The 27108-nt window shown below is 37.8% G+C and overlaps 1 long non-coding RNA gene across 1 annotated transcript in view; it reads left to right on the top strand.

Moving 5' to 3' along the window:
- The first annotated feature begins 10466 nt into the window (after positions 1-10466).
- Positions 10467-27108, top strand: part of LOC121068523 — a 52760-nt gene continuing 36118 nt past the window's right edge. Inside the window, exon 1 of the long non-coding RNA XR_005818931.1 lies at positions 10467-10605. This is a non-coding gene — a long non-coding RNA (uncharacterized LOC121068523). The remainder of the gene's footprint in view (positions 10606-27108) is intronic.

The raw sequence follows: 27108 nt of genomic DNA, 5'->3' as shown, positions 1-27108 counted from the left end.
ATTAGCCGTACAGGAAGTAATTTATAAGGACTTAGACGATGCACAAACATCCACAGATCCAGATGAAGTCCAGTGTACTCGACCCATATGGCGGAAGTTTGTACGGAATGCACCATCAACATCGGCCAGCACATTGGCAATAATAACTTGGAAAAACGGTGAAGATCCCACAGTGGGTGACATGGCTAAACAACTCCGGGAGTACGAAGGAAATCTCTCCTCTTCCCTACAGGCCTGCGTCTCGGCTGTGGAGAAAGTCTCTGAAGAGTTCCACCAACTTAAAGAGAATTTATCTTCCCCCCCACCTGAACAAACCAGTGGCCGCCAACTAAAAGAGAATACTTTGGAGAGCCTTTTTGAAGAGGTCCACCAACTTAAAGAGAGTGTATTTTCTTCCCCACCTGTACAAACCAGCGTCTCGGCTATTAGGGGTAAACGTGCATCCGTGCAAAGAAGACAATATGGTGGGTACACACCCCGCACCACCCTGTGGTTTTACCTACGTGACCATGGAGAGGACATGAGAAAATGGGATGGAAAATCTACTGAGACCCTAGAGGCACGGGTACGTGAGTTGCAAAAGAAAACAATCGGGAGAAAGGGGTTCTCTGAAAAGTTTGCTGCTCCAACTTCTAGCAGGCAGTCTTTTAAACACAGAAATGAAGATTCTGACCAGGACTAGAGGGGCCCTGCCTCCAGCCGGGGGGAGGAAAGGGACAACCGAGTTTATTGGACTGTGTGGATTCGATGGCCTGGCACATCTGACGCACAGAAGTATAAGGCTCTAGTAGATACCGGTGCACAATGTACTCTAATGCCATCAAGCTGTAAAGGGCCAGAGCCCATCTGTATTTATGGCGTGACAGGGGGATCCCAGCAGTTAACTGTATTGGAAGCTGAAGTGAGTCTAACCGGAAATGAGTGGCAAAAGCACCGTATTGTGACTGGCCCGGATGCTCCGTGCATCCTTGGCATAGACTATCTTAGAAGAGGATATTTCAAGGACCCAAAAGGGTTCCGCTGGGCTTTTGGCATAGCTGCCTTAGAGACAGAGGACATTAAACAGTTGTCTACCTTGCCCGGTCTCTCAGAGGACCCTTCTGTTGTGGGGTTGCTGAGGGCTGAAGAACAGCAAGTGCCAATCGCTACCACAACTGTGCACCGGCGGCAATATCGCACCAACCGAGACTCCCTGATTCCCATCCACGAGCTAATTCGTCAACTGGAGAGCCAAGGAGTGATCAGCAAGACCCATTCACCTTTTAATAGTCCCATATGGCAGTGCGAAAGTCTAATGGTGAGTGGAGACTAACAGTGGACTATCGTGGCCTGAACGAAGTCACGCCACCACTGAGTGCTGCAGTGCCGGACATGCTAGAACTCCAGTACGAACTGGAATCAAAGGCAGCCAAGTGGTATGCCACAATTGATATTGCTAATGCATTTTTCTCCATCCCTCTAGCAGCAGAGTGCAGGCCACAGTTTGCTTTCACTTGGAGGGGAGTCCAATATACTTGGAATCGGCTGCCCCAGGGGTGGAAACATAGCCCTACCATTTGCCATGGACTGATCCAGTCTGCGCTGGAGCAGGGGGAGGCTCCTGAACACCTGCAGTACATCGATGACATCATTGTGTGGGGGGACACTGCAGAGGAAGTTTTCGAGAAAGGGAAGAAAATAGTCCAAATCCTTCTGAAGGCCGGTTTTGCCATAAAACAAAATGAAGTTAAAGGACCTGCACGAGAGATCCAGTTTTTAGGAATAAAATGGCAAGATGGACGTCGTCAAATCCCAATGGATGTGATCAACAAAATAACAGCTATGTCTCCACCAACTAGCAAGAAGGAAACACAAACTTTCCTAGGTGTCGTGGGGTTTCGGAGAATGCATATTCCAAATTACAGTCTGATTGTAAACCCGCTCTACCAAGTAACTCGTAAGAAGAATGCTTTTGAATGGGGCCCTGAGCAACGACAAGCCTTTGAACTAATTAAACAGGAAATAGTTCATGCAGTAGCCCTTGGGCCAGTCCGAACAGGACCAGATGTAAAGAATGTGCTCTACACCGCAGCCGGGGAGAATGGTCCCACCTGGAGCCTCTGGCAGAAGAACCTGGGGAAACTCGAGGTCGACCCCTGGGGTTTTGGAGTCGGGGATACAGAGGATCTGAGGCCTGCTATACTCCAACCGAAAAGGAGATATTGGCAGCATATGAGGGAGTTCGATCTGCTTCGGAAGTGGTCGGTACTGAAGCGCAGCTCCTCCTGGCACCCCGACTGCCGGTACTGGGTTGGATGTTCAAAGGAAGGGTCCCCTCTACACATCATGCAACTGATGCTACATGGAGCAAGTGGGTTGCACTGATTACTCAGCGGGCTCGAATAGGAAACCCCAGTCGCCCAGGAATCCTGGAAGTGATTATGGACTGGCCAGAAGGCAAGTACTTTGGGATATCATCAGAGGAGGAGGTGGTCCGTGCTGAAGAAGCCCCACTGTACAACAAGCTACCAGAAAATGAGAAGAAATATGCCCTGTTCACTGATGGGTCCTGTCGTATTGTGGGAAAGCATCAGAGATGGAAAGCTGCTGTATGGAGTCCTACACGACGAGTTGCAGAAGCTGCTGAGGGAGAAGGTGAATCGAGTCAGTTTGCAGAAGTGAAAGCCGTTCAGCTGGCCTTAGATATTGCTGAACGAGAAAAGTGGCCAGTTCTCTATCTCTATACTGATTCATGGATGGTAGCAAATGCCCTGTGGGGGTGGCTACAGCAATGGAAGCAGAACAACTGGGAACGCCGGGGCAAACCCATCTGGGCTGCTGCATTGTGGCAAGATATTGCTGCCCGGGTAGAGAACCTGGTTGTAAAGGTACGCCATGTAGATGCTCATGTGCCCAAGAATCGGGCTACTGAAGAACATCAAAACAACCAGCAGGTGGATCAGGCTGCTAAGATTGAAGCGGCTCAGGTGGACCTGGACTGGCAACATAAAGGTGAATTATTTATAGCCCGATGGGCCCATGACACCTCAGGCCATCAAGGTAGAGATGCAACATACAGATGGGCTCGTGACCGAGGGGTGGACCTGACCATGGACACTATAGCACAGGTTATTCATGATTGTGAAACATGTGCTGCAATTAAACAAGCCAAACGGTCAAAGCCTCTCTGGTATGGAGGACGCTGGCTGAAATACAAATATGGAGAGGCCTGGCAGATTGATTACATCACACTCCCCCAAACCCGCAACGGCAAGCGCCACGTACTTACAATGGTGGAAGCAACCACCGGATGGCTGGAAACATATCCTGTGCCCCATGCCACCGCCCGGAACACTATCCTGGGCCTTGAAAAGCAAGTCCTATGGCGACATGGCACCCCAGAAAGAATTGAGTCAGACAATGGGACTCATTTCCGAAACAACCTTATAGACACTTGGGCCAAATAACATGGTATTGAGTGGGTGTATCACATCCATTATCATGCACCAGCCTCCGGGAAAGTTGAACGATACAATGGACTGTTAAAGAATACACTGAAAGCAATGGGTGCTGGGACGTTCAAAAATTGGGAAACACATTTGGCAAAGGCCACCTGGTTAGTCAATACTAGAGGATCGCCAACCGAGCTGGACCTGCCCAATCAAACCTGTTACGCACTGTAGAAGGGGATAAAGTTCCTGTAGTGCACGTAAGAAACATGCTGGGTAAGACAGTCTGGGCTACTCCTGCCTCAGGAAAAGGCAAGCCCGTTCGTGGGATTGCTTTTGCTCAGGGACCTGGATGCACTTGGTGGGTAATGCAAGAGAATGGGAAGGTCCGGTGTGTACCTCAAGGGGACCTAATACTGGGTGAGAATAGCCCATGAGTTGAATTATAGTATGTTAATTATCATATAACACTGTATGTCATTGCTACCATGGTTGCTATATATCATAGATGAAAATGGTGATTAATTAGAAGGTATTGGAAAGAGTGTAACCTGAGCATGACATAAATGGTATGGAATAAGGGGTGGATATCTGTCCTGGTTTCAGTTAGCACAGAGTTAATTTTCCTCCTAGTAGCTGGCAGGGTGCTATGTTTTGGATTAGAATGAGAAGAGCGCTGATAACATGCTGATGTTTTAATTGTTGTAGAGCAGTGCTTACACCAAGCCAAGGACTTTTCAGCTTCTCGCTCTGTCCTGCTAGCGAGCAGGCTAGGGATGCAGCAGGAGCTGGGAGGGGACGGACCCAGGACAGCTGACCCAAACTGGCCAAAGGGGTATTCCATACCATCTGACGTCATGCTGAACAATATATAGGGGTGGCTAGCCGGGGTGGAGGGGGGGGGGGGCAGGCGGCTCGGGGATAGGCTGGGCATCGGTCAACGGGTGGTGAGCAATTGCATTGTGCATCACTTATTTCGTACACATTATTACTATTAATACTATTATTATTATTATTGTTGTTGTTATTCTTTTCCCTGTCTTAATAAACTGTCTTTATCTCAACTCACAGACTTCACTTTCCCGTTTCTCTCCCCCATCCCGGAGAGGGAGGGGGGCGGGTGAGCGAACGGCTGTGTGGTGTTTGGCTGCCAGCCGGCCTAAACCACAACAACTGGGAAAAAAAAAAATTATGTAGTTCTTTTTGTGCAAAGTGAAATTATCCTGACCTAGTTAACATATTTCTCTGGCACAAACTGCTTTAGTTACAGACCTGACACTATAAAATGAGGCACTATACTGTGCTTTTTGGACATCTGTTACCATCCAGCCACCCAGAGAGTGAGCATTTTTCCTTTGGTGGTGTAGGTATGATCATACTACTGGAAATGAGGACTCTCTCTCCAAGTCATTCCCAGGTGAGATAGTTGGGAAAATATTCTGCAGTGGCTCAGAGACAAATGAGTATCCTTGACAACTCCTCATATAAGGAAAGCTACTTTCAGATTTGCTTAGTCACAGATGAAATTCTCAGTTCATGATGGTTTTACCCTGCTGGGCAGCTAAACTCCACCACAACTGTTCTCTCACTCCCCCTCCTCAGAAGAAGAGGGGGAGAAGAAAGTATGTTAAAAAAAAAAAAAAAGGCTCATGGGTTGGGATAAGGATAATTTAACTAAAGGGAAAGAAAGACGGAAGAAAACAAAAAATCAAAGTCTGTGCAGAAGCATAAAGGGAACTGGAAAAAAAAAATAAAGGAGATCTCTTCTTCCCATCAATGAGCAATGTTTGGCCACATCCTGGGAAACAGGGCCTCAACACTCATAGCGTAAGTCTCGTCTTCATAATGAAAGCCCCTCCTTTCCCACCTTTTATTGCTGAGTGTGAAATCATATGGTATGGAATACCCCTTCGGTTAGTTTAGGTCAGCTGCCCTGGTGATATCCTCTCCCTATGTCTTGCCGAACCTCAGTCTACTGGCTCAGGGCAGGGGGTTGGAGAGAGTCTTGATGCTGTGCTCAGCAATAGACAAAACAATGGTGTGAGCCAGTGCTGTTCTAGCTGCGAGTGCAGAGCACAGCACTGCATATGGGCCCATATATATGGGCTGCTTCAGGGAAAGTTACCTCCATCCCAGCCAGACCCAGCACAAGTGTCTATAAAAGTTGACAAAAACAGGGGGCCAAAGCCTCTGTGAGACAGCTATGAGCCATATAGCCACTATTCTCACAGACAGCCAAGAGCTTAAGGACTTCTTATTATGCATAATAGGAGACAGCAAGGTAAAAAAATATAAAAAGTAGATGTCAGTTTATCCCAGCTCCTGGGAGTTTGCTGCTGATGCTGTGCAGATGAAGGTACACCAAGTGCAGTTTGAACCTTGCATTCTGCCCAGCTCCCCTGTGAGCCAGCCCTTCTCTCTCTCATCATATACACTGTATCTCACATATATTGTTCAGGGGCACCTAAATCAAGGACATTTTCATTAATCTAATAAATTGCATGGAAAACAGAAATGATAAACAATTCATTTTTATTCTTTTCTAGGAGAACCTGTTGACTGCTTTGCTTTTGACCTTCTGTCTTGTAAGTCAGGAAAACTGAATTTTATCAGGGTCTTGGGTTACTGATTCTGGGAGAAAAGATTGCCCTAGTATGAAGAAACTGTAGTTCTTGATTTTAGAAGCAGCTAAAGCTTTGTGTGACTCATGTTTTATTTTTATGGATGAGAGTTTATTGTCCATAAAAGTGAGCTAATAAGCCAACACAAACTATATGCAAACTGCTTGTGGACACTCTTTCTTACCACAAATTTAAAAAAATCTACAACCCAGCCAGGCAGGGATGTCTGAACAACACTTCATTGTGAATGTTACTGCTTCTTCTTACAGGTATTGACATTAGCTCTGGTGCCATGCTGTAAGAATTTTTCCACAGCTCTTCAAATACTGAAGATGTAATCTGGTGTTTACCATACATTAAGATTGATAAATTCACTGTTGTAATCAGTCTTGTATTTGTAATTGCTTATTACCAATATTAGAACAAGAAAGATTATCCATGGTAGGAACACAAAATCCTAATGGTCTTCTCAATAACTATTGAGAAAAAAATGCTGTGTGTGAGGAGAGGATAAAGGTAGGATTTGGGTCTTATGTCCTGTGCGTTGTGGTTAAATAGCTTCTTGAAATACACGGTAGCATTAGTAAATGAGGCACAGTTTAAAATTGTCCCAGTCACAGGGAAATTTTCTTGAACTCTGTGGAAAATAGACATTGTTTGGGTAGAACATAGGCGGCTTCTGTACGCTTTGCCAAAGGAAAAAGTAATGCGTTAACTACATAATAAAGCTCCAAGCCAATAAGATATGCAAAGGTCATATTTAATGGATTGAAAAAAAAAAAAAGAAAAAAGAAAAAAAAAAAAGAACAAGGAATAGAAAGATTTGGAAATAGAGACATAGAATTAAAAGTCACTGATATCTATATCTATAGCCTTGTAGAGCTGTGCAGGCATGAGGGAGAATCATGTGTAGGCTTTTGGGTGGTGTTTAGAACTGGGCCATCACTACAGGACTAGAGTAAGTGGTGGAGAACACAAAGGTAAACGAAATATTAATCAGAGAAAATAGCAGTGCTGTCAAATGTTTCATATAGCTGATACTTTTCAATCTTCAGCACTTCCTGTGAACCAGACCATTCACTGAACTTTTAGTTGGGAAACACTGTAAGGCAATAAAGTTTGTGGCCTATCTTCAGACCACATTTCTGTCTACATATAGTTCAGAATTTGGAAGCCAGTTTGGAAGCCACTTAAATATCATCGTTTATCCCATTCCCACTATCTGGTAATAGAGTTCTTAAGCCCTTTTAGAACTGTTTTGTTGTGCCTACAATATAAAGTTCCACCATAGTTTACACTTTTCAGTTTTAGATGTTTCTTCATTAATAAAGATGTTTTAGATGTTTCTCCATTTAGTTGCATTCTTACCAAAGGGCAAGTATTGGAGCCATACTAACATTATCAAGTGGAGCATCTATTTGGTAATCCAGGCACAATAAATTCATATTTTCTTGAAATACACCATCTGGACCTATTTTCTCTAGCAGATCCATCCATTCAAATTATACAGCCACAGGTTAGGAGATGCAAGTGCACAAATTACACAACTATTTCAGACATGACAAAATCAGAAAACATAATAAACCACAAAAAAAAAAAAAAATAAACAAGATAAAATAGTTATTTGTCTAACATCTAGCAATAGTTTTCAGCCAAAATTTGTGGTTACCTTAGTCTTTGTTGATGGCGTTAAAGCCACTTCTAGATATGGATTGACAACCCATTGCAGAAGTTTAGGAGAGAGTTCTACAAGAAATTAATATTTTGGCATAAGAGATGCAAGAAGAGAGAACAGTGTTGGACTTGATTTTTTTGTAGGCAAAAAAGGGAGAGGAGTAGCAAGAGATAAGCAGGTGACAGTCCCAGTCTTCTTTCTTCTCATTACTATGGAGTTACATGGTAGCATTCTGCATCACTCAAAATAAAAAAATAAAAAATAAAATAAAATAAAATAAAATAAAATAAAATAAAATAAAATAAAATAAAGAAAAAAGCATGTAATTATAAAGAAAAAGAAAAATCATTTGTATACATATATACATATATATCTGTATATGTACAGTATGTTATAGTTAACAATCTAGTTATATTGTTTTTTTAGAGAAGAGTTACATGAGATTAGACCAGCAAAGACAGATTGAACCATAAAAATAATGTACGTATAACACTTCTCAGGATTAAAACAAAAACAAAAACAACAAAACATTGGAATGTGAGAAACTACCAGGATTTTTAGCCATTCATATGTTTGTACTCCTACAGAAGAATGAGGGTAGTGCTTAGGCTAGTTTTCTCTTTCTGTTATTTGTACAACAGCAATCATAGTATCTAGGTGCCAGTTTTGACAAAGTTTCACTGGCAAAGAAACAGTTATTATAGGTTTCATTGTGAAATAACTGGTTATGTGTCAGCAGCTGCTGTAGAGAACTGCAAATACATCAGTGACTGTACAGAATGAGTGTTACGGAGATTTGGATACACACCACTGAGCGCTGGAGAGAATATAGACACTAGAGAAGACTGTGCTGTATTCCTATTCTGCAGAAGAAATATTTCCCTGGAAAACACCTTTGGAGGTGTTCCTCCAATTCAAAAACCAAGTTCAATACAGAAAAACATTCCTGAAAAAACAGAAACCCAGCATATTTTATGCCATTCAGAATATATGAAAATAGTAATAGTCTGATGCAGTGACTAATATTTTAATTGACTTATTTAGGACAATAGTTGCATTATACTGTAGCTACTACTAGTGCAGTCTGTAAGTCTAATATTGTAGTCAGTTGATGAAGTAGGTAGTTGTCTCATACTTGATTTGGATCTTATGAAAATGGATTATTAAATCAAATACTAGGTAGCGTAGACATTTAAAATACAACTTGTATGAAGGTGTATGTTTCAGTAGAATCTTTTTTTTTTTTTTTTTTAACTCATGCCTCATAATTCATGCTTCTAAAATTTCACTACTTATAGATACATCAAGAAAGCAGATCCACATCTCTCCATTTGATACTTAGGGAATAATTCCCCTGGAATTACAAGTTTTACAACTATGCATGTCTTTAACATACAGGGCTCTTTGTACTTGTGGATCCCTTGAGGAATATTTTGCTATTCTACATACTTCTTCAAAATATGCTGTTTAATTCTTCTAATAAAAAGCACACATGTCTGACGTTCAGTGTATACCAGGCAAAAAGAAAATCTTATATTCTTGTCTGAGCCATCAGCTACTGACATACCTACATAGGTAGAATGCTGGCTGTTGTCTCTGTGTCCACTATTCACAAGAATATTTTAAGTAGATATGTACTCTCATTCAGAAAACATTCTTAGCTACAATAAATGTCCCCATGTTTTTGTACATTGACAAATTAATTTTGTGCTTTCCAGTTCATAAATGCCCCTCTCCCCATCCCCCCCCCAAAAAAAAAGAAAAAGAAAAGGGGGGGGGGAATGTGGAAAGGTTAACTTTTAACAGTCATTTTTCTCTTCTATGCACTTCAAATGTAGTTTCATTTTAAGTTTGGGCACATGTTGGGGTCATTTCTTATTTTATCAAAAGAGTTTTCCCATCTTAATTAAAATCAGTGGACTATGCAATCTGTTAGATTGGAGGAAGGAGAGTTTGTTAATTTACATTTAAATAAAACTGATTTTCTGAACTTCTGATATAGTTGTATTTTTAATATCTTGTGCTTCATATTATATTATAAGTGTTACCACTGGAATTATGGGAGTCTTGGCTCACGATTCTGGTTGTTATCATTCAGCAATAATATGCTTTTGTAGCCATGGTTGTCTAAGTACTGAGCCAAGACAAAGTTTTCAGTGGAGGTAATAATTTTGTTAAATCTATTGGTATAACTAGAAGAAGAGGCAATCTGAATGTTGTGGTTTAGCCCGGCTGGCAGCTAAGACCACACAGCCATTCGCTCACCCTCCCCCCTCCCTCTCTGGATGGGGGAGAGAAACGGGAAAGTGAAGCCTGTGAGTTGAGATAAAGACAGTTATTAAGACAGGAAAAATAATAACAATAAAAATAAAATAAAAATAAAATAAAATAATAATAATAATATAATAATAATATTGACAATAATAATGTTGTACGAAATAAGTGATGCACAATGCAATTGCTCACCACCCGCTGACCGATGCCCAGCCTATCCCCGAGCAGCCGCCCCCCCCCCCCCACCCCGGCTAGCCACCCGTATATATTGTTTAGCATGACGTCAGATGGTATGGAATACCCCTTTGGCCAGTTTGGGTCAGCTGTCCTGGGTCCGTCCCCTCCCAGCTCCTGCTGCATCCCTAGCCTGCTCGCTAGCAGGACAGAGCGAGAAGCTGAAAAGTCCTTGGCTTGGTGTAAGCACTGCTCTACAACAACTAAAACATCAGCATGTTATCAGCGCTCTTCTCATCCTAATCCAAAACATAGCACCCTGCCAGCTACTAGGAGGAAAATTAACTCTGTCCTAACTGAAACCAGGACAATGAAGAAGAACTTGCATGCTTAAAACATTTTCTTCCAGAAGTTCCGTTTGGTCCAATACAAGGTATTAGTCATTGCTACTGAGAATATAAGGATTCTGCTGTGGTGTCTTGAGTGTTACCTTTCCTTCCTTGACATTTGATGATCACAAAATAGTTTAACTTCTTATTGACAGATTTCAAAGTTTTTAATTACTAATGTGACTAGGAACCTCCTTTTTTTTTTTTTTTTTTCCTTCTTTTTTTTCTTCACTGTTTTTCTCTATCTCTATTCTTACCTCCAGAATTCATTCTTCATTGAAGATTTCATCATCTGTGATTCAGTAGTGCATTAAATACATGCAGCCAGAACTTTATTGTATAAGTGAAGCACTAAAAAACTTCAATTTACACCTGAAGGTATGTGTAATTAACAGAAATTCTCTGCAGTAACAAAAAGATTCAACATTTATTTACAGTACTGGTACACTATGAGGTATGTAGACATGCATAAAAAACTAGACTGTTGAATTTGGTTTCTTTTAGTTTCCAAGATAGAATATGACATCACTGCATGAAGAAGTTTTCTTAATGGTTTCCTATTTAACATTATTTTAACATGGAGACCAGAGGAGTCTCCTCATATTAATTTCATGCTGTGATATGTCCAAGCAGCTTCTTTCTTACCATGCTTTTGGATTTAACACAGTTTCTTATCAAATAATTCTTGAATTACTTTGCAATTGGAAAATGTATGTTTATGTATTCAGCAGTAGTAATGACTGAAAATGCTTCACTGATCTGAAGGTAGTGTAACATGTTGAGAATCCTTTCAGTACTGATTTGTTGCTTTGAATATAGGATGGAAAACAAGAAACTGTTTCCATATTCAGAAAACAAGAAGGGTTTTGGAATATTTTTATTAAATTGTAATAGAAAGCTTAAAAAAATGATTTGTGACAAACTATAAATAGTTCTGAAATATTTTGTTCGTTGCCAGTTATTCTCAGTGATTACACAGCAGTTTCTCAGCTAAATATATATATTTTTTTGAAAATTGAAATTTTTCTTTAAAACTAACACTAAAGAGAGTATTTTGAAAAAAATTAAGAGCTTCTGATTCACATAAATTAATTAAAACTGACCTTTCTTTAGAGCTATCAGGCATACATTTTTCTCAGATGTCTTGGAATATTTATCCAACAAACCAACGTAGGAATTTATTTGATTTTCACAGAATTCAAGTCACAACACTCTTCAGTAATTTTGTTATGGTGAGAGCATATCATACTTACTGTGGACTACTGGCTACTTTACCATGCATGCAAAATAGACACTTTTTTTTTTTTCCACTCATGTATAGGAATTTTTGTATTTCCAGTGGAAAAGTTTTTGTTTTGTCAAATTGTTTTTTCCACTTGGTGACATCTATTAAATATGCTAATGCTACTAAGAGGGACCTGGACAGGATGGCTCGATGGGCAGAGGCCATGGGATGAGGTTCAACATGGCTAAGTGCTGGGTCCTACACTTTGGTCACAACAACCCCATGCAACACTACAGGCTTGGGCAGAGTGGCTGGAAAGCTGTGCAGAGGAAAAGGATCTGGGGGTGCTGTTGATGCTCGCCTGAACGTGACCCAGGTGTACCCAGCTGGCCAAGAAGGCCAATGGCATCCTGGCTTGTATCAGGAATAGTGCAGCCAGCAGGACCAGGGGGTGATCATCCCCCTGTAGTCAGCTCTGGTGAGGCTGCACCCTGATTACTGTGTTTTAGTTTTGGGCCCATCACTACAAGAAGAACATCGAGGCACTGGAGCATGTTGATAGAAGGGTTATGAAGCTAGTGAAAGGCCTGGAACACAAGCTGAGGAGTGGCTGAGGAACTGGGGTTGTTTAGTCTGGAGGAGAGGAGGCTCAGGGCAGACCTTATTGCTCTCTACAACTACCTGAAAGGAAAGTATGGGGAGCTAGGGGTCAGCCTCTTCTCACAGGTAACTAGTGATAGGACTAGAGGGAACGGCCTCAAGTTACATCAGGGGAGGTTCAGGTTAGAAATTAGGAGACATTTCTTCTCAGAAAGAGTAATCAGGCGTTGGAATGGGTCGCCCAGGGAAGTGGTGGCGTCACCGTCCATGGGAATGTTCAAGGAGAAGTTGGATCTGGCACTTAGGGACATGGTTTAGAAGGGTGAAATTGATAGTAGGGTGATGGTTGGACCAGATGATCTTGAAGGTCTCTTCCAACCTTAATGATTTTATGATTCCATTTAAACGGTCTAGGGAAATTCGTTGCTTGATTTTCTCATTGTTTGCAGTCAGTGTGACTCTGAAGTCAGGAAGGAAAAAAAAAAAAAAGAGACAAAGAGTGTTTCATTTAATGATATCAACATCAATTATACACGAGCTCCCTTCACCTAGGAAAGCTCAGACTTGATCTCATCGAAACGGAACAGGCAAACAGTTATCCTGCCTGGAATAATTATTTTTTATTCCAAACAAAAACAAACAAACAAAAAGCTTTTCCTAATTCTGTATTGTAGAAATTTAAATTTTGCTCAGGTTCTCAGGTTCAGGGAAGTTATCCACTATCTGGAATACTAGAAGGTATGCTTAGATACTTAGGCTTTCAATGTTATGTCTTGGATTTAGCAGTTAATTCCCACTAGCTTTGTGTTAATTCTGCATCTAAAGCTTCTTGTATCATGCCCAAGCAAAAGAAGAAACAACATCAAAGCAACCATCACCACCACCACAACTACCACCATCAAAAAAATGAAGGAAAAAAATGAGAAAAAAAATGAGAAAAAAAAGAAAAAAAAAGAGAAAAAAAGAGAGAAAAAAAAAACAGGCATGATTCTGTCTCAGGAAAAAAAACAACAACAAGCAAAGAAACAAAAAAGCACTTATGTTTTTGCTGCAAAACAGGGAATGGCTCTGTTTAAATGTTTGTATGCAGAAATCTAAACTTTAGGATTTTTTCCAAGCTGCTAACCCATTACAGATGCAGCCATCCATACCCGAGATAGACTCAGTGATAGCTTTTCAGATTACAGGAGTTTTGTCCTTAGGAAAGGTTAAGTTTTCTCTGTTTCTGCAAAATAGTATGTAGTTAATATAAATTTCTCAGCTTGAAACTTACCAGAACATTGTGTCATGCCCAGTTACCAATTGATTTAATTATGCTGTCCAACAGAACTTGCCAATAAAACAAGGTGTGGGTGTTGCTGCAATAAGCTTGGAAATTTCAGAGAGAAGTGAAATATACTTAAGTTTCAAATTCTAATACTTATTTCCTATTAATGTTGGATGAAAATTCTTGACAAATGCATTGTCATGACCATCTGTTTCCATGGGTGGAATATGGGCAATTACATCTAATCTCTCACTGTACCATTTAATCATTAGTATAAGGTAGTGTTTTTTTATAATAGTTGTTGTCATACCTTAAAACTGATTCCCATTTGTGCTGCCACAATATAGGTATCTGACATTGTGCTGAACCCTCTGTAGCATCATGTGTACTAAAGTTTTGTTCTTTGAAGTATGATTTTTATGGATATTGTGAACATTTTAGCTAGATATTAGTTTTTTTCTTTCTTTTCTTTTCTTTTCTTTTCTTTTCTTTCTTTCTTTTTTTTCTTTTTTTTTTTTTTTTTTCTTTCTTTTTTTTTTTTTTTCTTCTTTTCCTTTTTTTTTCTTTTTTTCCTTTTCTTTTCTCTTTTTCTTTTTTTTCTTTTTTTTTTTTTTTCTCTTTTTTTTCTTTTTTTTTCCTTTTTTTTTCTTTTTTGTTCATTACATGTTATTTAGGAGTTAAAAATATTTTATTTTCCTCATTGTATAGGAAACAGTATTTTGGGGTTATTAAATTCTGAGTGTTACTGATGTATATTTCAAAAAAAGTAGTGCAAGGCTTGGCAGGGCAGCAAAGGTGAGAGCATATGAGGCGAGGAGAGGTAAGACAAGGAAAAGAAAAGAACCACCTGAAGTTTATTTTAATTGTAGACAGGAAATAAATGAATAGTTGAGAACAGATAAATTACCTGCCCAGCTACACAGAAAATTATTGACAGTGCTTATAGACACTCTATGTCAAGCATCCTTCATTTTCCTCTGTCAATCTAATCAATCATTTGTCCGTATCTGAGATAATGCATTTCAGAATGCAAACTGAATATAAATTCACTTTCTAAAGAATACCATATACCAGAAGATACATTACCAAGCATCTTCAAGAAAATCATTGAAACTGTGTCCTTCCACTGGAAGAACAGTGTCAAATATAAAAAAAATGTACCAAGACAGAAATAAAAATACTTGAACTTGTAACTAACAAATATTACCCCTAAAATGTTCTGTGTCATCAGTATAAGAATTTATGAGTCATTTCCTGAAACGTGATTCCAGTTCTGAAGAAACTTATTGTTATTCTCAGAGAAGTCTCACTCGTTAAAGTCCAGTAAGACTGATGTACTCAATGAAACTTTTATTTTTATTTATTTATTTATGTATTTTCAGAAGAATATGAATAATGTATGCCTTAAGAAAACTGTATCCACCACTGGTGTATTTTGATATAAGTAGTCACTATAAATTCGATCTATTAAGGTTGAAAGCTAGGATACAAGACCAGAAGATTTATATTCTCTTTTTACAAGAAGTATTAGATGCCTTGAAATGGGAATGGGAAGATAAGACTAGGAGAAAGAGCTCTAGAAAAAAATGTCTGAGACTTTCAGCCCTTCAGTTCTGGAGCATATGGTCATATCTCAGACTTTGTGTTAAAGTTGTCAGAAATATAGGAAAACTTGCCACTCCAGGATAAAAATCCAAGTCAGGGTTGATTCCACTACAGAAATGAAAGAGAAAGAAGAGCTGGGTTACAGGTGGGTTTCCCATCCCATTATTCCTGTTGGTGCTGGTCGGTGGGAGCAATTCCAATGACAGATACCAGACACTGTCCTTTCTGGAATGGTCCCTTTCTGTCACTTTCTGCCCGCCCCAGTACTCCACTTCCACAGTGGTAGCTGCTTTCCCACACTTTCAGAGATTGGTGATAGGCAAAGGAAATGCAAGAGTTGCGAGGATTTTGTTGCCATAGCAGTTAGTAATTAGACAATAACTAAGACTTCCAGAAGCTATCCACAAAGCATACTCCAGGCATTTACTGGAGAGATGGCATTTTATGTGTAAAACGTAAGAATGATTCTACTTTAATTGAAACAAAAAAATGCATATTGTATTGTGTATTACTATCTTTCATGGAAAAAAAATATATATTTTTTTTCTATCTGTCATGGAAAATTTAGCAATTTTTCAAGTTCTCTATTATTGGGTTACAGAATTCTGATTTGATGGCAAAAAGTTGAGTTATTTTTCATTACAAAAGTGATTTGAAACAGTTAAAATTTCATGTGACTTTTGGGCTTGCATTTTCTGACAAAAGAAACAGTTTCAGGACTTCTGTAGAATTTTAGTCACTTCTTGTTACTTCATATATGTAACTGAACCTAAGAAGGAAAAAATTAAGAAAACTTGTGTTTTCTCTCCTTTTTTTTTTTTTTCTTCCTACCTTCCTATAGTAATTGCTGGTACAGAGATATCAATTTACATTTAAACTTACTTTTGACAAGATTTTTTTTTTTTTTCTCAAAGCTAAATGATTATTAAGAGTGATTTAATTACATTATATGATGGCTAGTATGACTACCACTGCTACTGCTAATTTTATTTTTCAGATGTGCTCAGTTTTTAAGGAAGATGGAGCATGAATGAATCATGAACTAATATTTTAAAACCCAGGCATTTTCTTTCGCAATGCTGAGTTTTGTCCCTGTTTGTAAAAAATGCACTGGGTTCTCAAATGTTTATTAAATTCCATGGTAGTAGAAAATATTCACAACTGCCTGCTGGATCAGGAGAAGACTTTAAATATGTATTAACTGAAATTTCAAACAGGAACAATTGTTGTAATAATTCCACTGAAGATGTGCAATGAGTGTGGTCTTTTTTCTTCAAAAGAAAAGAATGATCTGTAACAGAACTATCTGAACTAATATTTAACCCTTACTTTTTAAAATGAACAGCTAAGAGGCAGCTTTTAAAGAGTGACAAATAATCACTCTGATTATTTATTTTTAATTCATAAACAGAAAAAATATGCTCAGAAAAATTCTTCCCAGGCGAGCAAATATTGATTTCTTTTTTTTAGGTAACTCTAATTTGAAAGATATCCCATAATTCAAGTCAAGTATTTTTATATGTATTCTTAAACTTTTCTTCTTGAAATTGAATTTATAACAATTTACCACAAATATTGCACTAGCAATGTAAGCTTTTTATTGACTGTTTAATTTCACTCTTACAGAATAAATCTGATTGTAATAAATCTGAACTGTAAGATGGGAATAAATGTTTTCAAACACATATGTTAAGCTTAAATAATAAATTAAATTAATTTTCTCAAGATGTTCTGCACTATATAGAACAAAGGTATTGTAACACATGATGTTTTCACTGGGAAGATATTCCTTGTTTTGGATTTCATGCAGAGTGTTCTAATGCCCAGTAGCTCTCTTTTAGCTGAAATGAGATTTTTACTCTCAGAAAAGAAAACTGGATGTTAAAAATGTTAAAAACAAGCTACTTCAGAATGATTACATTGTGTAGCAAAGTGTGAAGACAAAGGAAGACCACAGTTCTTGTGGTTTTGAAAGTTACTAGATTATGGGGACTGGCAAAGAAAATAATCATTTGCATAGGTATCTGACATATGATTATTATCAGACAATTTATTTAGGGCCTTGACAGGCTACAGTGATGAGCATGCTAGAAATACGATAAATGGATGAATGGAAGGTACTCAGTGAGGTGAATGTGAATTGAAAAGTCAATATCAATTTGAAAATCAGTCAGCCAGAATAAAACTGCTCAGTTTGTGTGCACAAAATACTGGGCTAAGAGCTATATATAGGTAGGTGGAGATTTCCGAATCCTACAGAAAATATTTTCTCCAGCAGCATTCGAAAGTGTACAATGAAAAAAATTTGCTTCAGTTGTTTATAGCTCAGGAAATCATAATCTTTCCTATACCAGAACCTGTTCTCCCAATTCCAGGAGCCTGCCCTGCCTATCTAGGGTTTAGAGAAGACTCATTTCCCTTTCAGCAACGTGAGAAGGGCAGGGTTGCTGCGACTCCCTGACCTCTAGCTGAGAACCCCATGGTAAGCCAATCCTTTAGATAGCTGTTTCAGTGGAGACACTTGGCTGCCCTCACTCCATACCACTTTGAAAGGGTTATCAAGAGAAAAAAGGCTCATTGTTCTTATTCCAAACAACCCCAAACATATAAAAACTCTCAAAAACACTCAGAAAACTACACCTATTTATACAGAAAACTACTTAAGGGCAGTCATTGTCTCTTTGTTTTTGTAGTCTGGTACAATAGGACCGCACTACTGGACTGGGAGCTTTTAGGATTACCTTTAAAAGAATGCATCCAAAACATATCAAAGATCACTGAGGGTAAAAGCCAAGAACTTTAAACTTAGGACATACCAGAATTAATGCTGATAAGCTTAATTTAGTATACATCCTTTTTTTTGGAAATGCATTAAACAGGCTGTACTATTTTGATGGACTCCCAGCTTTGTCCATTGCTCAGGAAGGCTTATGATCAACACAAATGTAACTGTTCAGTATTTCATGCTACTCTCTTTTTAGTTTGTGTTGACACCACGTTTATTTACTGAATGTCATTTAATTCAATTCAATTCAATTTAATTTGAATACAGATTTATTAACATTAACATGACACATATTGTTCTAGTATTATAATGTGCCTGAGCATATTGCAGTGGTGGACAGTACAGTGTTTAAATTAGAGGCAAAAAGCATGGAAAAAAGAAAAGAAAAAGAAAAAGAAAAAGAAAAGAAAAAGAAAAAGAAAAAAGAAAAAGAAAAAAAAAAAAAAAAAAAAAAAAGAAAAAAAAAAAAAAATAAAAGAAAAAGAAAAAAAAAAAGAAAAAAAAGAAAAAGAAAAAAGAAAAAAAAGAAGAAAAAAAGAAAAAAAGAAAAGAAAAAGAAAAAGAAAAAGAAAAAGAAAAAAGAAAAAGAAAGAAAATGTGCAAATATTGTACTTCCTAGAGGAGTTTCATGAACTTTAAAATGCAGCAAAAGAATGATAAAAAATGAAATTATAATTTTACAAGGGCCGTTATGTTTGTTGTCAATAAAAAATAAGGAAATTGTATTGGAATGAGAAGCAAGAATAAAGTTACTTTCACACGGACAAAAGTACAAGGACCCCTTCTCTTGTTACAATAACACGAGGAATGCATTCTTCATATTTTCAAAATGGAAACGTGCTTCTTACCACTCCGTATTCTCCAAACTTCCATCTGACACTGTTTGCATAATGAAACAGAAACTCCATCCAAGGGACTTTCCAGTATTAAATACCTTTTCTTGCTATAGTTATAATTAAACATATTGTCTATATGATGTTGCTGTCATCCTTTGCATACTAAAGAGCAGATATACAAAGATCTGCAACAGCTATTGATTACAGTCATTAGACATGTACAAAGAGTAGATAGGTGTTCTTACGGTCTTATTTTACTTTCTGTTTAGAGAGCTAGATACAACTGTGAGAAACACTCCGTAGTCAATAACTTAGGCTCAGGCGAGGATCTCAGTGAAGTAGTAATTTATTCACGATTGCAATGGCGGGCGTCCCACAAGCATCAGCGCACCTACTGGTTCCAAAACACAGTTTATATACTTTTTGATGACAGGACCCTCCCCTGTTTCCCCACTGAGTGGGTAATCCGGGTTCACAATCTATCTGATGCTTCACAGACAATACATGGCATTCAGATGCCGGCCTGTTAAATTTCAAGTTTCTTTTGACTTTTTTTACTGTTTGAAGTGGTAATGTTTCTTCACTTATCTGACTTGACTTAACACTGTGATTTTCACCTAATTGTTCCAAGGAGTCTGGTTGTCTGCATTTTACAAGGTCACCTGCTAAATTTTCTTATCACTGCAAGCATATCTCAATACCCCATTCCTTACCTTCAAACAATGCAACGCTGCAAAAAACAACATTTTTATTCCCACACAACTCCAATCTGAGTAGGAGAGGAAAGTGAGGATTTGATCAGCCAACTCACTTATGGTAGTGACTATAAGCTAACATGATATTAACAGGGAGATATTGTTAAGGGGCTCTGTGGTGAGGCAGAAATTATAGTTTGGATGCCCAATTTTAAGATGCATTTACCATCTTTGATTCATCTTCTATTTGATTTAGATTTTTTTTCTAAATCAAAATATTCCAGGAATATAAAGGCTGCTGAATAGAAGCACCATACCAAACCATCAGTTATTTTCATCTATCCAGCCAGACCCTAAGTTTTGGACTCTGTTTTGAGCTATACGTATATGATACAATCCAGAACGCATGCACATAACTATTTCACCAAAGTATCTGACATTTATGCTGAGTGATTATATCTAATAAGGTTACCACATTCACTTGTATCTTTTACAATTTTAAATCAAGATACCAACGTTTACAGTTTCCCATGCATGAATTTTTTAATGTAAATGCTAAAACTTGAGCTACCAAAGCAAAATCTTGAATACTGCGAAGTCTTAACATAGTTAGTACTATAAATCATTAAAGTGAACTATCCTAAAACTGTTAGCATATGTAAGCAATCCATATTCTATTTGTGCGGATCTAGATTGTTTGAATGCCAATCATTTTTCTTCTAAAAAAATCAGTGTAATCTCAAGACATAGTATTATCTACTATACCTGATATTCTTCAATGTTGCTTAGGGACATAAATTTTTCTTGGAGTTGGTCTGCAAATCCTTAGGCATTTTTTGAAGGTCTAAACCATTTTTTACATTTTAAACATTTTATTTTCTACAAACAATCATTATTGTAGTGAGGTATTATGAAAGTTCTGCTGTCCATAATTTGTAAGACATCTAACTCAATAATCCTCACTAGTTGATATTACTAAAATTCTCATGTCATATGATAGATACAACCCAGGACATAGGCCTGTTAGCTTTCTTCCTTGAGGTTATACTTCCCCAAACCATGTAAAGGTACTCTTCCTAACCCAAGTCCCCCAAAAGAATTTTAGCAGCTATAATGACAAAAAAGATGCCTTCTTGCTTTAATTAATACATGTGAATAATTTCAAAAATGACTTAATTATTCCTTTAATTACTCTCTCTCTCTCTCTCTTTCTCTCTCTCTATCTTTTTATTTTCTGGTCATAGTGAACATTGCTTATGCAATTACAATTCTTTGACTTTAATTGGAGAGTTATCTACGGATTCATCAATTCAGCACAGAAAATGATCTAAATGTTACACATTGATTACCTTTTCCTAAATAGTCATCAAGGTTATATATTCTATTCTAAATATATCTGCACAAACCTCTGTAAAATATATTTTATTGTTTAAACAAATGTAAAACAATTGCTCAACAGCACATCTACAATATATCTTAAAACTAAACCTATTTTCAGTCTTGAGAATGTATACCTCAGACGAGCATCTTAAATATACCTTAGAGGTCAGGCCGTGTTTTTTTTTTGTTTGTTTGTTTTTGTTTTTTCTATTTCCCTTGTTTCCTAATTAACAAAATATTGGCAAAAAGGGTAAAATTATTTGTACATAACTAAAATTTTATTCATAAATTCAGCTACTCTAAGCTGTGTCATTCTTTACCACTTTCCATTTTTTTCTCTCAAATTTATTAATACTTGTAAAAATATTCAGCCATTTAGATTTTATGTAAAGCCTGTAGTTGTTGAGCCCTTGCACTTACATCTTTATCATTTGATGCAGTATGCAACAGAAAACAGAGTGGAAATAGCTCATCAGGTCCTGAGTCATGTCATAAGGCTGAATAACCTCCTAAGGGGTTCCTAAGGGGTCTCAGGCAAAACAACTTTTTTGTTGTTGTTGTTTTAATTATTAAACAAACTTAGAAAAGCTGGAAAACATCTTTTCCTGATTATAACTGATAATATGCCCTTTGGGGTTTCTCATTACAAAGAGCACCTTTAGGGGATCTTGGGAAGTGTATCCCAGGGATACATTAAAATTGCGTGCATTAAAAGGAGAGTGGCCAGCAGGTCAAGGGAGGTGATCATTCCCCTCTACTCTGCCCTGATCAGGACTCACCTGGAGTACCGTGTCCAGTTCTGGGCTCCCCGGTACCAAAAAGACAAGGATCTCCTGGAAAGAGTCCAGCAGAGGACCATAAAGATGATATGGGGCCTGGAGCATGGGGCCTGGAGCATCTCCCCTGTGAGGAAAGGCTGAGGCCTCAGTCTGTTCGGCCTTGAGAAGAGAAGACTGAGAGGGGATCTTATCAATGTTTATAATATCTTAAGTGTGGGAGACAGAGGGATTTGGCCAACCTCTTTTCAATGGTTTGTGGGGATAGTACAAGGGGCAATGGCCACAAAATGGATCACAGGAAGTTCTGCACCAATAAGCGAAAGAACTTCTTCATGGTGAGGGTGACAGAGCACTGGAACAGGCTGCCCAGGGAGGCTGTTGAGTCTCCTTCTCTGGAGATATTCAAGGGCCGTCTGGACGCCTACCTGGGCAACCTCCTCTAGGGAACCAGCTTTGGCAGGGGGGTCGGACCTGATGATCTCTTGAGGTCCCTTCCAACCCCTACGATTCTGTGATTCTGTGATTCTGTGATCCCAGGGGAAAGAAAACATTTTAGTAGCACTAGTGTTTTGATATGATCACATTTCACTATTCAAGACCCTCTGACAGGTACTGTACATTTTTAAGGAAGAAATCCATGATAGACATTAATTGTAAGCAATTATAAGATGACATATTATGAGAGAAGTATGAATGGAACTAGAGATTTTAAAAAGAATGAATTAATGGTCAAAAAAGTAATGGTCCAATAATCATGAAGAATAATATTTGGTAAAAGCTCACTGTGACATAGATTGAAAAAGGAGACAGAAATCAAACGGTAAAGTATTTATAATATAATTATTTCTTTTTATTTTGTTTATATTTATATATTATAAATGTGATATATACATATATATGATGTTATATAAATGTTTTTTCTCATAAATATGAGAAATGTGGAGTAGAACAGATAATATAATAATAGTGAAAAGGATGAAATCCTGAAAACTGCTAAAGGAACAAAGGATGCTAGAATAATTTAGGGCTGAGAGCTATTGAAACCTAAGAGCAAAATTCCATTGCAAGCTAGATATGACAAAATTACTACTAAATTTATTCAGTAAAAAAAAAAAAAAAAAGAAAGAAAAAAAAATCCTCTGTTTAGTATACCAAGCAAGAAAGAAGTGAAATGAGGACAATGAAGTACAAACTAGGTCTGCATAAACTGAGAAAGATGTCAGGCTCCATCAATACTCAAAGAACATAGTGGGAAAAGGAATGAGATTATGGTTCCAAACTCAGCAAAATGCCAAGACTGAAGCCAGATACTGTTGAAAACTGAGACTCCCTGTTTCCAGAGATTTCTCCAGAGTAGCTTAACAACTGATGTCTTACACAAGTCCAAGTTAAATTCACATCTTTGTGGTAGCAAAAGAGTCCTGGTTCCTTCTGAGCGGACCTGATGTACTTATCTCCCTTGAGGAAGTGACTTAATTTCTCAGAGAAAGTGTGAGAGTATATTTACATTTAGTACATAATAACTGGTGGAACATATCACAGCATTACATACTACTAAAATTCAAGCATCATCTACCCAGAAATAAATATATTCAATTAAGATAATATTCAAGAGCACTTAAAATTGGCTGAGGAAATGTCTGTTTGCTCTGATGTTCACTTTTAATAAATATCCAAACACGAAAATTCCAGCTGCTGAAGAAATGTTAATCTGCCATATTCAGTAGATGGTAAGCTTTTTATCAGTCCAAAGCAATAATGGAAACGCTGGTTATAAAATTCACTGATAAGGAATTCAGAAATAGGAACACAATTAATGTCAGACAAAATGATTTTACATAAATTAGATTTATTCAAATAAACCTGATTCTATTGTTTGATTAGATAACAAATTTGGCTGAAAAGTTAAATAGGCAGATGTCATATACACAGATCATGACTGGCGTACGACAAAGTGTGGTCCAGAACTCCAATTATTATTACACAATATCAATAAATCACATAAGAAAATGATTAAGAGCTAACCAAGAAATGAATCTTAAGGGATTATGTGTCAACTGGGAATAAGCACCAAATATGTGTTTCCAGTGGAGTTCCATAGGGATTAATTTATTCAAAACTTATTCAGAATTTAGGGATTAACTTATTCAAAAGAACTTCATGTTCTTAGCAATGGTCTTAGCAAAAATAAAAGTTACTGATAAAGCTGATGGATGATGTGCATATTGGAGCAATGACATAAAGATGAAGACATGGGAGTTGGGTTGATACAGAATTTCTAAGTGAAATGGACCCACTTACAACCAGATTTAATGGAATAAAATAAGAAGTAAAGTGTCTCGTAGGAAGAATGCAGGAAATTTATACAGTCAGGATTATACAGTCAGGACTGCATACTGAAAATCAAGATTCCAGGGTGGATTTAAGAACCTCAGTAAACAAGCAACTTAAAATCTCTTGACAGTGAGATACCATGGCAAAGAGACTAATAGGAATAGCAGAAGCAAGACAAAGAATTTCTAATTCTTATAAGATTTAGAGAGATTCAGTACTGGAATGACATTCACAATTCTTATGTTCCTCCTTTTTAAAATAATGGTGCAAAATTTAACCATTTGCAGAGAATTCAGGGAAGTCCCACAAAAACTGTTTGAATTACAAGTTTTTTTTTAAGCTTCCTAAAGGAAGCTTAAGTGCTTGTAAGAATAAGATGGAGATATGAACTAATTACAGTGTAGCTGCATTTTCACAATAAGCAAATATTAGGGATCAACGAGATCTGTAGTTTAGTAGGTGAAAACATTTGATTTTGTTATATCCAGAGTCAGTGCATAGAAGCTGAAATCAGACAAATTCAAATGAGAAATAAGACAAAATACTTTATAGATGGTTGTGGAAATAATTATTATAGACAGATTCTAAATAGGAATCTCCTTATTACAAATAACCTCTTTCTTGTGCCAGTTCCATCTATTTTTCTTCCTCTTCTTCCTCCTCATTTGCTTGAAATGCTGAAATTATGTCTGGGTAGATATTTATTTCCACTGCATTAAAATAACAGAAAACAAAGTAACCTAACAAAGTAAATGAAACTAATTATTAAGGTAAATTGCTGCAAATCAGACGTAAACGTTTGACTTAATATGACAAACTTTTAAAACCAATGAGTATTTTTAAACATATTGAAAAACATCTGCGTATGAATTCTGGACAGAATAAGAAAGAGGAATACTTGATGGACATTTTGGGATAGCAAGAGGGTAAATATATATATTATAATCTTGTTAAAATGGTAAGACAAACTATTTCTATAGCTTGCTGATTTTTCAAAAGGTACTAGAAGAAATCCTCCTTTTCCAACTCCACTCTAAGTGCATCTTCTCTGGCTTAGTCTCTCTGTCAATATATTCCCAGCCCTACACCTAACCTCATCCCTAATATAAACCTTGAACCTAAACATAGATTGAGCATTGGCAAGGTCTCCAGACAAACAGTGCATTGCAGAAATTACAATATATCCTACACTTCTTTTTGTAGTCTCATTTCCAGCCGCACTCTGCCGTGTCTCCTGGTTTTCCTTCAATCCTAACTTTCAACCTAACTCTAACCCATAAACCAAGGTACCCAAAAGCAATAGGCAGTACAATGTGACATAAAATAACTCCTGAATATTCTTCATAATAAAACAGACAATTTCAAAACCTTGGTTTAGACGTGGGAGATTATTTCAGCATTGTTGCTCTTTTTGATCAACAGATCTATGTAACCCCATGATGCTGCTGCTGATGATGATGATTATTATTGCACTGCTTATAATATATGATCAGGGTTTTAGGCACACTGTGACAGCCTTTTTCTATTCTTAAAAGTGGCAATTACAGAGATAGGTCATCCTCATATCCCATGAATATGGGATAATCTCAGGTCACAAATCCATGCTGAAATGTGATTGTGACTTCATGTAGAACAATAGTCACACGAAGAAACTATTCGAAACAATACCAACACATTCCCTAGCATGGCATTTTTGTAAAATCAGGCAAGTAATCTTCATTCAGGTGTTTACTAGTTAAAGTCCAGAAATCTTTTTCAGTTTTGGGAAAATTCTGTTCTGAAAGAGATCAATTCTTTTTATGAGAGCAAAGTCAGACCAGTAATAGGTAAAGAAGCTTGGAGAATTTTCTGACAACATATGTCCAAACTGAACCTTCTTATCAATGTCTTCCAGTTTCAGTCTTCAGTTGGAAAAGCTACCTCATGTTCCATATGTAATTTCTGCTGAATTAGTTCATTCATCTCAAAAAGTGTGATGAGGGGAATCAGATGTGAGAAAGTTAAGTTGCAGAGCACATATCTGTGAGCAGCAGAATCGGTTGCACCTTGAAACCATTTTAATGGCACACACACACACACACACACAAAATCAACAACAAAACCAGCTTACTGTCTCATTTTCATTATGAATTGCATCTGAAAAATCACTCCCAGATTTTTACTAGGCAAAAGTAAATGATCTTTTATAAACCTAAAAACCTATAATTTTTTTTTTTCCCTTACTGTTGAATCCACTCTCTCTAGAAAATGTAAGCTGCCTCTTCTCTGTTTAGTGTCTCTTATCCTGAATTTTTTGGTCTGTGTTTGAAATGATGAGCAACAACTGACTGAGGCATAACTATAAAGAATTCCATGTCTCTATGTCTGTTCATTAAAATGTAATTATTTGTTTTACAATGTATCCTGGAGAAGTAGAATCCAAGAATGTGGGTAAACATGAGCTTAAGCTGGCTGACATTTGCTGTCTGCTTTTGGATGAACTGAATCACTCTTCATGCTCTGACACACATAAAGACCAGAGGCAACATTCACTGCCAGATGAAACCAGCCAACGTAATCTTTTTGGACTTCACCAAAGCTTTTCACATGGTTTCCCATAGGATCCTATTGGACAAAATGTCCAGCATACAGCTAAACAAAAACATCATACAATGGGTGAGCAATTGGCTGACGGGCAGGGCTCAAAGGGTTGTGGTAAATGAGGCCACATCTGGCTGGTGGATGGTCACTAGTGGGGTCCCTCAAGGCTCCATTTTAGGGCCAGTCCTCTTCAATGGTTTTATAAATGGATTTGGATGTAGGACTAGAAGGTGTTTTGAGCAAATTTGCTGATGACACCAAACTTGGAGGAGTTGTGGACTCGGATAAAGGTGGAAAGGCCTTGCAGAGAGATCTGGACAGATTGGAGAGCTGGGCGAACACCAGCCACATGAAGTTTAACAAAAGCAAGTGCCAGGTCCTGCACCTGGGACGGGGCAACCCTGGCTATACGTACGGACTGGGTGATGAGACGCTGGAGAGCAGCCCTGCAGAGAGGGATC

Source organism: Cygnus olor, chromosome 3 (assembly GCF_009769625.2).
Source record: "Cygnus olor isolate bCygOlo1 chromosome 3, bCygOlo1.pri.v2, whole genome shotgun sequence".
NCBI lineage: Eukaryota > Metazoa > Chordata > Aves > Anseriformes > Anatidae > Cygnus > Cygnus olor.
This window is presented reverse-complemented; position numbering and strand designations above follow the sequence as displayed.